At 46.6% G+C, this 15,027-nt stretch overlaps 1 protein-coding gene across 4 annotated transcripts in view; it reads left to right on the top strand.

Annotated features, from left to right (window-relative positions):
- Positions 1 to 14,397: 14,397 nt before the first annotated feature.
- The window catches only part of AKT1 (AKT serine/threonine kinase 1), a 106,653-nt gene continuing 106,023 nt past the window's right edge, over positions 14,398 to 15,027 (top strand). Inside the window, exon 1 of one of the 4 annotated variants that reach the window (XM_038404870.1) lies at positions 14,398 to 14,554. The gene's annotated coding sequence lies outside the window, so the exon portion shown is untranslated. Of the gene's footprint in view, positions 14,555 to 14,591; positions 14,900 to 15,027 lie in introns of those variants that run through there. The other 3 variants (XM_043517750.1, XM_043517751.1, XM_038404867.2) reach the window with 3 other exon arrangements.

The raw sequence follows: 15,027 nt of genomic DNA, 5'->3' as shown, positions 1-15,027 counted from the left end.
CAATCCTTTTTTGTATGGAAGAAAGATGGATTGCTGCAACTTTACATGGACTGTTGAGCCCTAAATCAGGTCACAATTTACAACCAGTATATTCTGCCTATTATTCCAGAATTGCTAGATTGCATGAGAATGGCCAGGATCTTCATGAAGCTAAAGCTTGAAGAAGCTTACAACTTAGTGCATATAAGAGCCAGGGATGAATAGAAAACCAACTTCCATACCCAGTACAGGCACTTTGAACACCCCTGGTTTAACACTGCCCCTGCAACTTTCACACACTTTGTGAACTACATGTTCAGGGACATATTGGATCAATATGTCGTTGTTTATCTCAACAGTAACCTGGTATTTTTGAAGAACCAAGAACAACACCGTTGTCATGTCTGACGTATTCTAGAAAGGCTGCAGAAGCACGGGTTTAAGCCAAACTGGAGTTTTTAGGCTACATCTTTCCAAATAGGACATTCGGATGGATCCACAAAAAAATAGCAGCAACCTGTGACTGGGCAGCTCCCCAGAACTCTGTGAATTACAACACTTCATGGGCTTTGCCCATTTTTATCAGTGGTTTATCATGAAGGCTGAGATTTTGTCATGGATATTTTTAGTAAATGTCAGGGATAGGTCACAGGCAATAAAGAAAAATTCACGGAACCCCATGACCTGTCCCTGACGTTTACTAAAAATATTCATGATAAAATGGGAAGGGGCTGGGCAGCTGTAGAGTGGCTGGGAGCTCTGGGGCCCCCACCACCTCTGGGGCTCAGAGCTCCAAGGTCCCCTCTCCCCAGCAGTGGCGGGGAGCTGTGGGAGTCTTCCTGCCCCCCCCTGCAATGGTGAGGAGCCACGGGGATCCCCCTGCCCCGCTGCAGAGGCCGGGGAGCTGCCAGAGTCCCCCTGCCACCACAGCGGCTGGGGATCTCCCTGTCGCCCAAGGCAGCTGGGAGCTGCGAGGTACCTCCTCTACCCACGGTGTCCAGGAGCTGCAGGGTACCTCCACTGCCCATGGTGGCTTGGAGCTTAGGCGCCTGCTGCCTCAGGCGGCGGGGGTACCTCACAGCTCCCAGCCACTGTGGAGGTGGTGGGACCCTGCAGCTTCCAGCCTCCAGGGTTGAAGTCATGGCGGTCTTTGGAAGTCATGGATTCCGAGACCTCCATGATAAAATCATAGCCTTATTTACCACTGACTTCTCAGGAAAAGTTGCTCCTCTGATTTTGCTCCTGCATAAGACCATTCGGTTCACTTGGTTGCCCGAAACCCAGCATGCCTTCACACAGCTCAAATCTGCTTTCACAATGGCCCCCATCCTGGTGCATTTTGACCCAACCTGCCTGTCCATAGTGGAAGCTGATGCGGCCAATGTGGCCCTTGGGTGGTACTCTCATAGAAGCTCAGACCCCAACAAGTTTTGCACCCCTGTGCATTTTATTTCTGCAACCTCACACCAGGGGAAAGAGATGACAAAATATTAGATAAGGAGTTGCTCGCAATTAAAACTGCATTCGAGGGGCACCACCACCTTGAGGGGGCTTGGCACCTTACACAGGTCTTCACAGACAATAAGAACCTTGAGTATCTTTGCAAGACCTGAGTGTTAAACCAAAGGCGAACCCTGTTTTTCTTTCAGTTTGAGTTCACCATGACCTACCAGCCTGAGTCCTGAAAAGGAAGACCAACATCTTATTGCAAAAAGGAGAGCATTAACAGGAGGGTGAGGAACCAACCTCCAAACCCCCATGCCTCCTCAAACACAGTAATTTCCTCAAAGTGGAAATTTGCCAAGTTCTGATCTCCCTTATTCAGCCCACCTTGAAGAACCCCCTTGCCCAGGAACCACTTCCTGAGTACTCAGACACTTGAATGCCTGCTCCACAAAAAGAAGAAGTAACATATTTCTGTGGGCACATGCATGCCCCTCTAGAGCCCCCACCTCGAGGTACTACATCATTGTCATGACGTCCCACTGTCATGACATTTCAGTTTTCATAAGACATCCCACACAACCTCCTGCTTTTTCTACTGGCCCCACATGACGGCCAAAGTTGAAGCCTATGTAGATTCATGTGAGCTCTGTGCCCACACCAAGGCACCTTAAATCAAGCCCCTTGGTACTTTAATATCCCTAAAAATACCCCCAAAGCCTTGGACATCAATTACATTAGACTTCATTGTAGAACTCCCCAACTCTGACAGTCACATTCTCATCCTGATAGTTGTGGACTGTATGATGAAAATGGACCACTTCGTCCGCTGCAGCTGCCTTCCCTCGGCCAAGAGTATCAGCCAATTGTTGTTAATACGTATTATTTGTCTTCAGATGCTCCCTGACTCCATTTTCTCAGACAAGAAATTCACCTCATACTTCTGGCATGAAATCCTGCAACTCTTGGACTTCTATGCCACTACCTCCACCACTTACCACACTCTAACCAATGGACAGTCTGAAAGGGTGAACCAGGTACTGGAACAGTATCTCAGTTTCTTCACTGTCACCAGGGTAACTGGTACAACCTGCCTCATTTTCCTACAACAATGTGGACCATGCCTCTACGGGAAAGAGCCCCTTCTTTGCAAATTATGAGTTCCACTCCCTATTCCACCCAGCACAATCAGCAGCATTGTCGAATCCAGCTGCTGCTGACTGGGTCCAACAAATCCATCATACTCAGCAGAAACTAGAGAATGCAAAGAGAGCTTACAAGTGATATGCTGATCAGAGATGCCAGGAGGCCCTGGCCTTCTCCAAAGGACAGAAATTTTGGCTCACTTCAAAGCATCTTCCATCCAGTAGACTCTTCCACAAACTGGACCACCTGTTCTGGGACCTTTCTGACTCTGCCAGCAAGTCAATCCAGTTGCTTTCAAATTACAGTTTAACCAATCCCTCAAGATACACCCTGGATTCCATGTGTACCTCCTAAAACCCTATGTTGAAAACCCTTTCCCTGGCCAAACTACTCCTCCACCTCCACCTGCTGAAGACCAGAACCATGAAGAATACAAGGTGCATGCCATCCTCAATTCCACATGCACCTAATGATGCCTTTACTACCTTGTAGACTGGGAAGGATATGGATCCAAAGAGAGGACTTGGGAACCTGCCTCCCCATCCATGCCCCCGGCCTGGTAAGAGAGTTTCAAAAGCTCATCCAGACAAGCCTGGCCTGGTTGCACCCCAAAAAGGAGAAGCCTGAAGAGGGAAAGTCATGTAAGAACCCAGAGGCCTAGAACTGAGGACTGCAAGGTCTGAGGCAGGCACTACTTCCTCATCAGCCCTGGAGAGGTGCCACCAAAAAGTACTGAGAGGCTAGCCCTGCAGGAAGTCTCATCCTAAGGGGGATGAATGACCGTCCTTTGTGATTTCCTGATGCTCTCCATATAAAGCAGGAAGGCATGACTGGGAACTTGTCTAAGCAATGTAAACCTCTGGTATGCTTCTTTCTCAGACCCCATTCACTGCTTCTCTCTGTGATTTGCCTGGATCCCAAACTCTTGGCTCTTGACCTCAGTCTGATTCCTGATCTTGATCTTGGCTTAGAGCCACTGCTGACCCTGGTGCAAGACCCTGGCATAGCCTGACCCCACTTCTTGCCTTATGAACTCAGTTTGGTAATGGTCTTTGATTTTGCAGTTTTGACCTGGCCTGACCCCGGTATGACCTTTGACTCACTGGCACAGATACTGAGCAGCCTACTCTAGGCTGCTCACAACGCAGCCCTGAGAGACAAAAAAACTGCTACTGAATTCTTCAGAAGCATGCCTCCCTCCCACTTCTCCAGCTGAAGAAAGCATACTGCCTCCTCAATGTTCTCAGGCTCTGTCATCTTGGGGAGCAGGAAACAGGGACTAGAAACCAAACATAGGTCTCCTATAAGACTGTGCAGAGTGCTTGTTCAAAGCCATTGGGAAGTACTTCCAACAAATGCTTTAGTAAATGGGGACTAGTCCAGATTTCCATCTTTTTAAAATATCAATTTAAACAGCACTTTCAGATCCTAGGATCAAAGTCATTATAGAAGTGCAAACCAAATAATAATTAATAATACATTAAATTATTTACAATGTAAATTTCTCAAGAGTTTTAATGATCCATGTGACTATATATCTATAAAAAAATCTTCCCAGTTAGTCAACTACAGTATGGCTATTCCAGAAATATCTATTTTTAACATCCCTTCAAACACCAGACTTTTACAGTTTAGAACCATAGTTGTTGATTTCTAGGTTTGGCACTGTGAAGTTATGTTCTTTTACTTTTGTTTTTTTTATCAAGTTAGATTTTTGGGCTAATCCAAATTCATCTTTATTTAAAAGGTGCAACTACCTAGGCTGAAACCTAGCTCTATTGAAATCAATGGTAAAACTCCCATTGACTTCAGTGGGATCAAAAGTTCACCCTCCATCTCTTTACTGGTGTTTCTTTAGTTCAGTGTAATATATCTTTCAAAGACAGAGGAACAAATTCACCACTGGCATATAACACCAGTGGATTAGCACCTTTATGTCAAGAGTTAATTTAGTTCTGATGCTTCCTTTTGTTCTCTGATTTTTCTTTCCTGTCATTGGATATAAATATTCTCTCAGAAGTTAAATAATTAAAATGTTTTAAAGTAAACTGTTTAAAATTTGTCATAAAATTGTATCTTATCTCTATATTTCTTTAACAATGGAATAGGACAGAAGGGCCTGTCTCATACTACTCCATTGATATATATTCTGGTAATCCATCCATTCTTTGCCATTAACCTATATATTAAGTATTTTTATGGTAATATAATACTAGGGGAACAGTTTGTACACCTTATCTCCTAGTATTTGATAAACCAGAGTAAACAGATGTGAAATTTGAGGAAGGAAATCTAGGGACTTCCCTGAAAAACAGGGTTCATAGACTGTAACACCATTGGTGACAATTGTATTATAAAACTCATGATGTATGCATTTATAACAGTTCCCTAGTGATTTCATTGTTCTTAGAGAAAAAAATGCCATGTTTTTCTTCACTCCTTAATACACATCTCAACTGTTATTGCAAAGCAGCCACTTCCTACTTTACCTAGGTATTTTATCTCTAGTACTTTCATATTTTCTGGAGCTAGACCTGAATCTAAGCCTTAAATCTAAACCCCTCCAAAACTTTGGGGAAGTCCAGAACTTTGCTGTTCCCATCTCTAATATCATTGTAAATAAGCAGCTGGTAAATCTAAATGATCTGTTGCCATTTTAAAATACTTCCTTTTCAGCAAACAAAATTAGGTTTCTTTTCCTCTCTCAGGGCTGATATTTGCCTTTGCTTCTGTGAGCTTACTTCTTAATCTGCTGCTTTATTAGTGGGGGAAACCCTACAGAACTTGTTCTCCAAAGTGATTGGGGATCTTACCAATCAGAACAAGATTTGGTAAAAAGGGCAAGAACTGTAGCCTGTATCCTGCAATTAGATCTGTTAACACAGACCCCTGGTCTGATTACAGAACTGGGGCCATAGAAAAGAAATTAATCCTTTAGACTAACTTTCTTCTAGATTCATCTATTAATTTTTATTTAGATCTATTTAATATGCTACAGGCTCACACTTTGACTTTTAGTTTCCTTTTAATCCACCAACATAAGTTTTACGAGATACCTTCTGTATTCAAACTCATTTTAATCTACAGCTAAATATATGCTTGATATTTAGTGGCAAGCATAAGTGTGCTTACAAGCCTGGGAAAAAGAAGTGAAACAGCAGGGTTTACCACTGCTTCTTCCCTTTCAGTGCATTTACATCCTGCAGAAGGCAAAAATCCAGTGCACATTGATGTCAATGGAAAAGTTTCCAGTGTCTTCAGCAGGTGTTGGGTCTGGCCCTAGATGAGGTGGTATGGCACGTATTACCATCTGAAGCAGCAGATTTTAAAATATATGCTGATATACTCAAGCATATATCAGTAATCAGTCATACGCCATATAATATTACTAATGCTTCTTCATCAGGAGGAAAGAGTTATAGAAATGTTTTAATTGTAGTTTAGTTTTGGTGGAAAAGGAGAAACAAACATTCCCTTTCCCCTGACACAGGAGAGAATGAAACCCAAGCTCCTCTTTCCTGTTAGGGATTTTCTTGGTGCTTCATTGTTGTGGGGTTTTTAAGGGTTGGGGGGGGAGGGCTGGGGTTACTATAAAGACCCATTAGGCACTCTGATACCAGTATGGGTTTTAGTATGGCTAAATGTAAATGTGTACATCTGGGAACACAGAATGTAGTCCATACTTACAGGATGGAGGACTGTATCCTGGGAAGTGGTGATTCTGAAAAAGATTGGGGGGTTGTGGAGAATAATCGACAGCTCCCAGTGTGGCGCTGTGTCCAAAACAGCGAATGCGATCCTGGGATGCATAAAGAGGGAAATCTTTAATAGGAAAAGAAGGGTTCTTTTACCTCTGTATTTGTCACTGGTGTGGGGACTGCTAAAATGCTGTGTCCAGTTCTGGTGCTCACAATTCAAGAAGTATGTTGATAAATTGAAGAGGGTTCAGAGAAGAGCTATGAGAATGATTAAAGGATTAGAAAACATGCCTTACAGTGAGAAACTCCAGGAGCTCAGTTTATTTAGCTAAACAAAGAGAAGGTTAAGGGGTGACTTGTTTACAGTCTATAAGTACCCACCCAGGGAACAAGTATTTAATAATGGGCTCTTTCATCTAGCAGAGAAAGGTATAACACAATCCACTGACTGGAAGTTGAAGCTAGACAGATTCAGAAATAAGATGTAAATTTCTAACTCAGAGAGTAATTATTCTGGGGAAGTTCTATGGCCTGTGTTATACAGAAGGTCAGACTAGATGATCACAATGGTCCCTTCTGGCATTGGAATCTATGGACCATTGTGGTGGCCATGGTATAACTGCTAAGATAGATCCATTAGATTAAATTGTGAGAAGAAAATAGGTACCACAGGATATGGGGTTTGGTTGCTGATTTCAGAGAATGTGTATAATCATTCAACTGATAAAAATTACACCTGCATATTGAACAGATTTGCTACCTGTGTCTATTCAAAGTCAGATCTGCTGACTTTATTGATACTAGTTCGTTTTTATCCCTTTTTATTTGTGTTAGCAGTGCAGAGTCAACTGAGCTGTAGGAAAGTGTAATGAATTCTGGCTTCTACATCATCAGTATACTTGCTAACTAGGTTCCAGTTACAGAAACTTCAATTATTACTCGTGATTTTATGATTCTGAAAGAACTGCACTTTACTCTCACAACCCAACTTGAGTTTTCAGCTGGGAAAACATCTTTTAAGTAGTAAACAAGGCAAATTTGATATGGAGAAACAAAAAAAATATCAGTCACATTTTCACAGAATCACTTTTCAGAACATAGCTGCACTAAAACTCTTACAAATTATTACAATATATTTAGCAATGGTTCAAAACACTGCATAATTTGAAAGTCCAATGTTGTGGGCCATTATTATTGCAAAGTCAATATTATCTAATGACTGGAACAGAGCATTGAGAGTCTGGATTCCTGGACTCCATTCCTTCAACCATTCCATTGCCACTGATTCCCTAAGCAAACTAGGGTGAGCCACTTAACCTTTCTATGCCTTAGTTTTCCTATTCTTAAAAGGGATATTAGAATACCTTATTGAGGTACTGTGGTGCCTAACTAATTAATATATAAGACACATTGGGAATCTTGCACTAAAGGCACTGTACAAATGCAAACTATTATTGTATTATATTTTGATAATGGATGGCAGTATCAAGGTATTTAAAATGTCCATAGAACTAAAGATTAGTTCAATCCAATTTAAGATAATTGGAAATCACTGTACCTTAACAATTAACTTTATTTCCTTAGAACCCTACTAGAAGTGTAATAATGAGAAAATGTTTAAACCCCTTTCCTGCAAGTGGATTGGGCCTTAGATTGTAAATTCCTTCTTAGATTAGGTTGTAAACTCTTGGGGCATCATTGTATTTTAACAGCACCAACAGAATGGGGCATTACTAATGATTGGGCCATCTGTGCACTTCTGTAACATAAATATTAAATAATAATAATAACTGTCTTGTTATGGGACTTCCAAAGAATTCAGCTGGTATAATCAGCTGTCTCCTCCAAAATTAATTTATGGGAAGCAGCATAATCTAGTGCTTTGGGCAGGGGACCAGGCGTAATAAGACTTGAGTTCTATTTTCAATGCAACCACTGTTTTACTATGTGATCATGAGAAAATTACTTACATACATGCTTACAGTATCAGGGTGTAACTTTAAGCATGTGAGTAGATCCACTGACTTCGACACCCAAAAAGGATAGCTCTGATGTGAAGTACTGTCCTACATTGATGTGTCAATAGAAGACATTTTAGAACAAACTGATAAATTAAACACGGATAGTCAGAAAGACCAGAGGGCATTCACCCAAAAATTCTGAAGGAACTCAGATATGAAATTGCAGAACTACTAACTGTGCTATGTAATATATCACTGAAAAAAGCCTCTGTACCAGATGACTGGTAGCTAACATAACACTGATTTTTAAAACGGGCTCCAAAGATGACCCTGGCATTACAGGCTGGTGAGCTTAACTTCAGTTCTGAGCAAATTGGTAGACACTATAGTAATTGATAGACACTATAGTAAAGAACAGAATAATCAGACACATAGATGAACATGATTTGTTGATGAAGAGTCAACATGGCTTTTGTATAGGTAAGCCATACCTCACCAATCTATTAGAATTCTTTGAGGGTGTCAACAAACATGTGGATAAGGGTGAGCCAGTCAATATAGCAGAGGGGGGCAAACTATGGCCCGTGGGCCACATCTGGCCCGTGGGACCATCCTGCCCGGTCCTTGAGCTCCCAGCCAGGGAGGCTAGCCCTTCCCCCACTCCCCCCCTCACAGCCTCAGCTCGCCGTGCCTCCAGCACTCTGCGCAGTGAGGCTGCGAGCTCCTGCCAGGCAGCGCAGCAGCGTGGCTGGCTCTGGCCAGGCCGCGCAGCTGCCAGTCCTGCTGCTCTGAGCGACATGGTAAGGCGGTGGGGAGTGGGGGGGTTGGATAAGGGGCAGAGGGTCCAGGGGGTGAGTCAGGGGACAGGGATCCATTGGATGGGGCAGAGGTTCTCGGGGGGGGCGGTCAGGGGACAGGGAACTGGGGGGGTTGGATAGGCGTGGGAGTCCCGGGGGGGGAGAGGGGTCAGGGCAGTCAGGGGACAAGGAGCAGGAGAGATTGGATAGGGGGTGGAGTCCTGGGGGGCAGTTAGGGGTGGGGGTACTGGGAGGGGGCGGTCAGGAGACAAGAAGCAGCAGGGGTTGGATGGGCTGGGGGCTCTAAGGGGGGCAGTCAGGGAGTGGGAAGTGGGAGGGGGCAGATGGGGGATGGGGTCCAGGCTGTTTGGGGAGGCACAGACTTCCCTACTCAGCCCTCCATACAATTTCAGAACCCTGATGTGGCCCTCAGGCCAAAAAGTTTGCCCACCCCTGCAATACAGGGTACTTGGATTTTAAGAAAGCCTTTGACAAGGTCTCTCACTAAAGACTGTTAAAGAAACTAAGTATTCACAGGATAATAGGAAAGGTCCTCTCATGGCAGCTTTCAAGATCTGTGGATCCTACACATGCCTATCACAACACATGGTGTACCTCATCCAGTGCACTAAATGCCCTAATAACTATGTAAGTGAAACCAGACAATCACTACACTCTTGAATGAAGTCACATAGGAAAATGATAAAAGAGAAAAACACCCTATCACCTGTGGGTGAACACTTTTCACAAAGCCATCACTCTATATCTGAACTTTCAGACCTCATCCTCAAAGGAAACCTGCACAACACTTTCAAAAGATGAGCCTGGGAGCTTAAATTCATAATTTTGCTAGACACTAAAAATCATGATCTTAATAAAGACACTGGATTTATGGTTTATTATAATAATCTGTAACTCTCTAACCCCCTCTTTTTGTCCCCTGACTGCAGAGATGTTAATCTATCCATCTACCTTGAATGATCCCTTCCAATATGTGCTAACTACTTATGCTAAACAATCTGTTCTACCTTGCATTTCACTCTGAAGCTGGGAGTTTCTGTCCTAGATCTGAAGACGAGATCTGTGTGGCTCGAAAGCTTGTCTGTCTCACCTACAAAAGTTAGTCTAATAAAAAATATTACCTCACCCACCTTGTCTTTCTTGGGCAACAACATGGCAGATGAAATTCAACACTGATAAGTGCAAAGTAATGTATGTTGGAAAAAATAATCCAAACTACACATAGATAATGCTGGGTTCTAAATTTGCTGTTACCATGCAAGAAAAAAATCATGGATAATTTTCCACTATGGATAGTTTTCTGAAAACTTCAGCTCAGTGTGCAAGCAGCAGTCAAAATGCTAACAGAATAGTTAAGAATTATTAGGATAGAAATTATTAAATTATTAAAAGGATAGAAAATAAGACAGAAAATACCATAGCTCTATTGTATAAACCTATGGTGCACCCATTCATCGAATACTGTGTCCAGTTCTTGTTCCCTGTTTAAAAAAGGATATAGTGGAACTAGAAAGGGTCCAGAGAAGGGCAACAAAGATGATGAAGGGTATGGAAAGGCTTCCATTCGAGGAGAAACTAAAAAGATTAGAGCTGTTCATCTTAGAAAAGAGATGACTAAAGGAAGGTATGACAGAGATCTATAATCATGAATGGTGTGGAAAAAGTGAATGGAAAAGTGTTATTTACCTTTTCCTACAATACAAAACCAGGGGTCACTCAGTGAAATGAATAGGCAGCAGGTTTCATATAAACAAAAGGATGTACTTTTTCACGCATGCACATTGCCATGGGAAGTTGTGATGGCCAAAAATATAAGTGGGTTCAAAAAAGAACTAGGTAACTACATGTATGATAGGTCCATCAATGGTTCTTAGCCATGATGGTCAGGGATGAAACCCTATGCTCGGGGTGACTAAATCTCTGACTGCCAGAAGCTGAGAGAGGAAGATGGGTGGATCGCTCCAATTGCTCTATTCTCTGCTTTCTTCCTAAAGCTCTGGTACTGGCACTGTTGGAGATAAGATACTGGGATAGATGGACAGTTGGTCTGAGCCAGCATGGCAGTTCTTTGTATCTGTAGGAACAGAGTCTTCATAGAATCATAGATTTTAAGGTCAGAAGGGACCACTATGATCATCTAGTCTGATCTTCTGCACAACGCAGGCCACAGAATCTCACCCACCAACTCCTGTAACAACCCCTTAACTTATGTCTGAGCTATTGAAGTCCTCAAATCATGGTTTAAAGACTTCAAGGTGCAGAGAATCCTCCAGCAAGTGACCCATGCCCCACGCTGCAGTGGAAGGCAAAAAACCCCCATGGCCTCTGCCAATCTGCCCTGGAGGAAAATTCCTTCCCGACCCCAAAAATGGTGATCAGCTAAACCCTGAGAATGGGGACAAGACTCACCAGACAGATACCCTGGAAAGAATTCCCTGTAGTAACTCAGATCTCACCCCATCTAACATCCCATTACAGGCAGTGATGAGCTGCCAAAATCTTAACAACGGGTTCCCTCCTCACCCCACGAAGGGGTCGTTGCCCATCCCCGCCCCCCGGGACTCCTGCCCCATCTAACCCCCCCACGTTCCTTGACCCCCCCTCCCCTGTCCCGTGTCTGCCCCCAGAACTGGGCAGGAGGGTCTCGTGGGCCACCGTAGTGGGTGCCCACCCCACCCCTAAGAGCCAGAGGTACCTGCCAGGGGGCGAGGTGGGGAGTCCCGGCAGTGCTTACCTGGGGTAGCTCCCAGGAAGCATCCGGCAGGTCACTCTGGCTCCTAGGAGTGGGGGAGCGTAGCTGGAGGGGAGCAGGGGGAGTGGCCGCTCCCCCCACTGATCACATCAAAAGTGGCACCTTTGGCGCCGACTCCCTGGGTGCTCTGGGGCTGGAGCACCCATGGGGAAAATTGGTGGGTGCAGAGCACCCACCGTCAGCTCCCCGCCCTGCACCCGGCCCCAGCTCACCTCCGCCTCCTCCCTTGAACGCACCGCCCTGCTCTGCTTCTCCGCGCCCCCCCGCCTCCGCCTCCTCCCCGCTTCTCCACACCCCCCCGCCTCCGCCTCCTCCCCTAATCACACCACCCCGCTCTGCTTTTCCGTGCCCCCCCGCCTCCTCCCCTGAACGCACCGCCGCACTCTGCTTCTCTGCGCCCCCCCACCTCCTCCCCTGAACGCACTGCCCCGCTCTGCTTCTCCGTGCCCCCCGGCCTCCTCCCCTGAACGCACCGCCCCGCTCTGCTTCTCCGTGCCCCCCCGCCTGCACACACCACCCTGCTCTGTTTCTCCACGCTCCCTCCGCTTCCCGCGAATCAGCTGTTCGGCGGGAAGCTGGCCGCGGCTTCCCACTCAGACCGAGGGTGGCGGAGGTGAGCTGGGGCGGAGAGCGGTTCCCCCTGCGCGCCCCCCCCGGTTACCTGCTGCAGTGCAGGTGGCCCCCCTCACGTTCCCCCCCCCCAGCTCACCTCCGCCTTCCTGGGCCTGGGAAGGAAGCCGCCTCTTGCTTCTCAGCCTGCCCCAGCTTCCCGTGTGAACAGCTGATTCACGGGAAGCCTGGGGGGGTGGAGAAGCAGAGCGGGGTAGCGTGTTCAGGGAAGGAGGTGGAGGCGGAGGTGAGCTGGGCCAGGGAGCTGCTGGTGGGTGCTTTGCACCCTCCAAATTTTCCCCTTGGGTGCTCCAGGGCTGGAGCACCTGTGGAGTTGGCGCCTAAGGCGCCACTTTTGGCCGGTTAAATTTAGAAGCCCTTTTAGAACCAGTTGTCCCTTGCGGAACAACCGGTTCTAAAAGGGCTTCTAAATTTAACAACCAGTTCTAGCGAACAGGTGCAAACAGGCTCCAGCTCACCACTGATTACAGGCCATTGAGCATATCTACTGCAAATAGTTGAACATCAATTAATTGCCAGAATTAGGCTATCCCATCATATCATCTCCTCCATAAACTTATCAAGCTTAGTCTTGAAGCCAGATATGTCTTTTGTCCCCACTGCTTCCCTTGGAAGGCTGTTCCAGAACTTCACTCCTCTGATGGTTAGAAACCTTCCTCTAATTTCAAGTCTAAACTTCCTGATGGCCAGTTTATATCCATTTGTTCTTGTGTCCACATTGGTACTGAACTTAAATAATTCTTCTCCCTCCGTGGTATTTATCCCTCTGATATATTTATAGATAGCAATGATATCTTCTTTTGGTTAGGCTAAACAAGCCAAGCTCTTTGAGTCTACTTTCATAAGACAGGTTTTCCATTCCTCAGATCATCCTAGTAGCCCTTCTCTGTACCTGTTCCAGTTTGAATTCATTCTTCTTAAACATGGGAGACCAGAACTGCACACAATATTCCAGATGAGGTCTCACCAGTGCCTTGTATAACGGTACTAACACCTCTTTATCTCTATGGGAAATACCTCGCCTGATGCATCCCAAGACCGCATTAGCTTTTTTCACGGCCATATCACATTGGTGGCTCATAGTCATCTTGTGATCAACCAATACTCCAAGGTCTTTCTCCTCCTCTGTTACTTCCATGTGATGTGTCCCCAGTTTATAACAGAAATTCTTGTTATTAATCGCTAAATGCACGACCTTGCACTTTTCACTATTAAATTTCATCCTATTACTATTACTCCAATTTACAAGGCCATCCAGATCTTCCTGTATGATATCCTGGTCCTTCTCCATATTGGCAATAGCTCCCAGCTTTGTGTAATCTGCAAACTTTATTAGGTTTCAGAGTAGCAGCCATGTTAGTCTGTATTCTCAAAAAGAAAAGGAGTACTTGTGGCACCTTAGAGACTAACAAATTTATTTGAGCATAAGCTTTTGTGAGCTACAGCTCACTTCATCGGATGCATTCATGTTAGTCTCTAAGGTGCCACAAGTACTCCTTTTTTTTTTTTTGCAAACTTTATTAGCACATTCCTGCTTTTTGCGCCAAGGTCAGTAATAAAAAGATTAAATAAGATTGGTCCCAAAACCGATCCTCGAGGAACTCCACTAGTAACCTGCTTCCAGCCTGACAGTTCACCTTTCAGTATGACCTGTTGTAGTCTCTCCTTTAACAGGGCCACAAGTCCTCCTTTTCTTTTTGTCACTGTGTGTTTGTCTTGGAGTTGTGGGGGGGAGAGGGGGGCGGAGGGAAGGTCCGAGCTGTGACTCGAGCTAATAAGCCTGGACTCTGGTCCCATCCATGTGCGTGTGTGAGCTGAGCTCTCTTTTTAGTAAACACCAGCGTGAGTGGAAAGCAGCCCTAGTTACCAGGGTAAGGAAATCTGCGGGCGGGAAGCCAGCAGAGTTCCCCATTCCTCCCGCAGCATGCAGAACACACACCTTTTCTTGTCGACCCGCAGAGCGCGTGTAAGTGGGTGTGGGGCCGGGACAAGCGCTTCTGGAGCTGCAGAAACCCCCCCGCCCGGCGGGCGAGGCTGGGCCGGCTCTGCAGAGGGGACGAGCGGATTCCGCGGGCGGTAGGACCCCGCAGGCATCGCCGAGGCCAGACAGCGGCTCCCCCAGGCCGGGTTCGTGTGCGCGAGCGAGCGGCGGGCGCAGGCTGGCGGAGCCGGGAGCGGCTGCAGCAGCCCTGCCTGAAGCGGGGCTGGGGCAGCGGCAAGCGGCTCGGGGCCCGGCCGCCCCCTTCTGCTCCCGGAGCGGCCCCAGCCAGGCCAGCCCCGCGCCGGGCGGGGGGTCCGGCCGGCCGGCGCGCTCCATGGGCTGACTCCCCGCGAGAGGGGGCGGAGGAGCGGCCGGGCGCGGTGAGCCGCAGGCTGCGCTAGCCCGCTTAGGCCCCTCGCGCCGGAGGAGAACCCGCCCGCGGCCAAGCCCCCATCGCCGCCCCTCTCCCGGGGCTGCTCCGCGGCCGGCGTGTAAGTGCCCCGCTCCCCGGGCGCGCGGGGCGGCGGGAGGAAGCGCCGAGGCCTGCTCCGCCGGGGCCGGCGGCGGCGGGGGGGGGGGGGCTGCTGTGTGCGTCTCCCCCCCGCCCCCGCGCGCGCAC

The sequence above is a fragment of the Dermochelys coriacea genome, chromosome 6 (assembly GCF_009764565.3).
Source record: "Dermochelys coriacea isolate rDerCor1 chromosome 6, rDerCor1.pri.v4, whole genome shotgun sequence".
NCBI classification, from domain to species: Eukaryota; Metazoa; Chordata; order Testudines; family Dermochelyidae; genus Dermochelys; species Dermochelys coriacea.
Note: the sequence above shows the minus strand (reverse complement) of the source record. Positions and strands in the feature narration are given on the sequence as shown.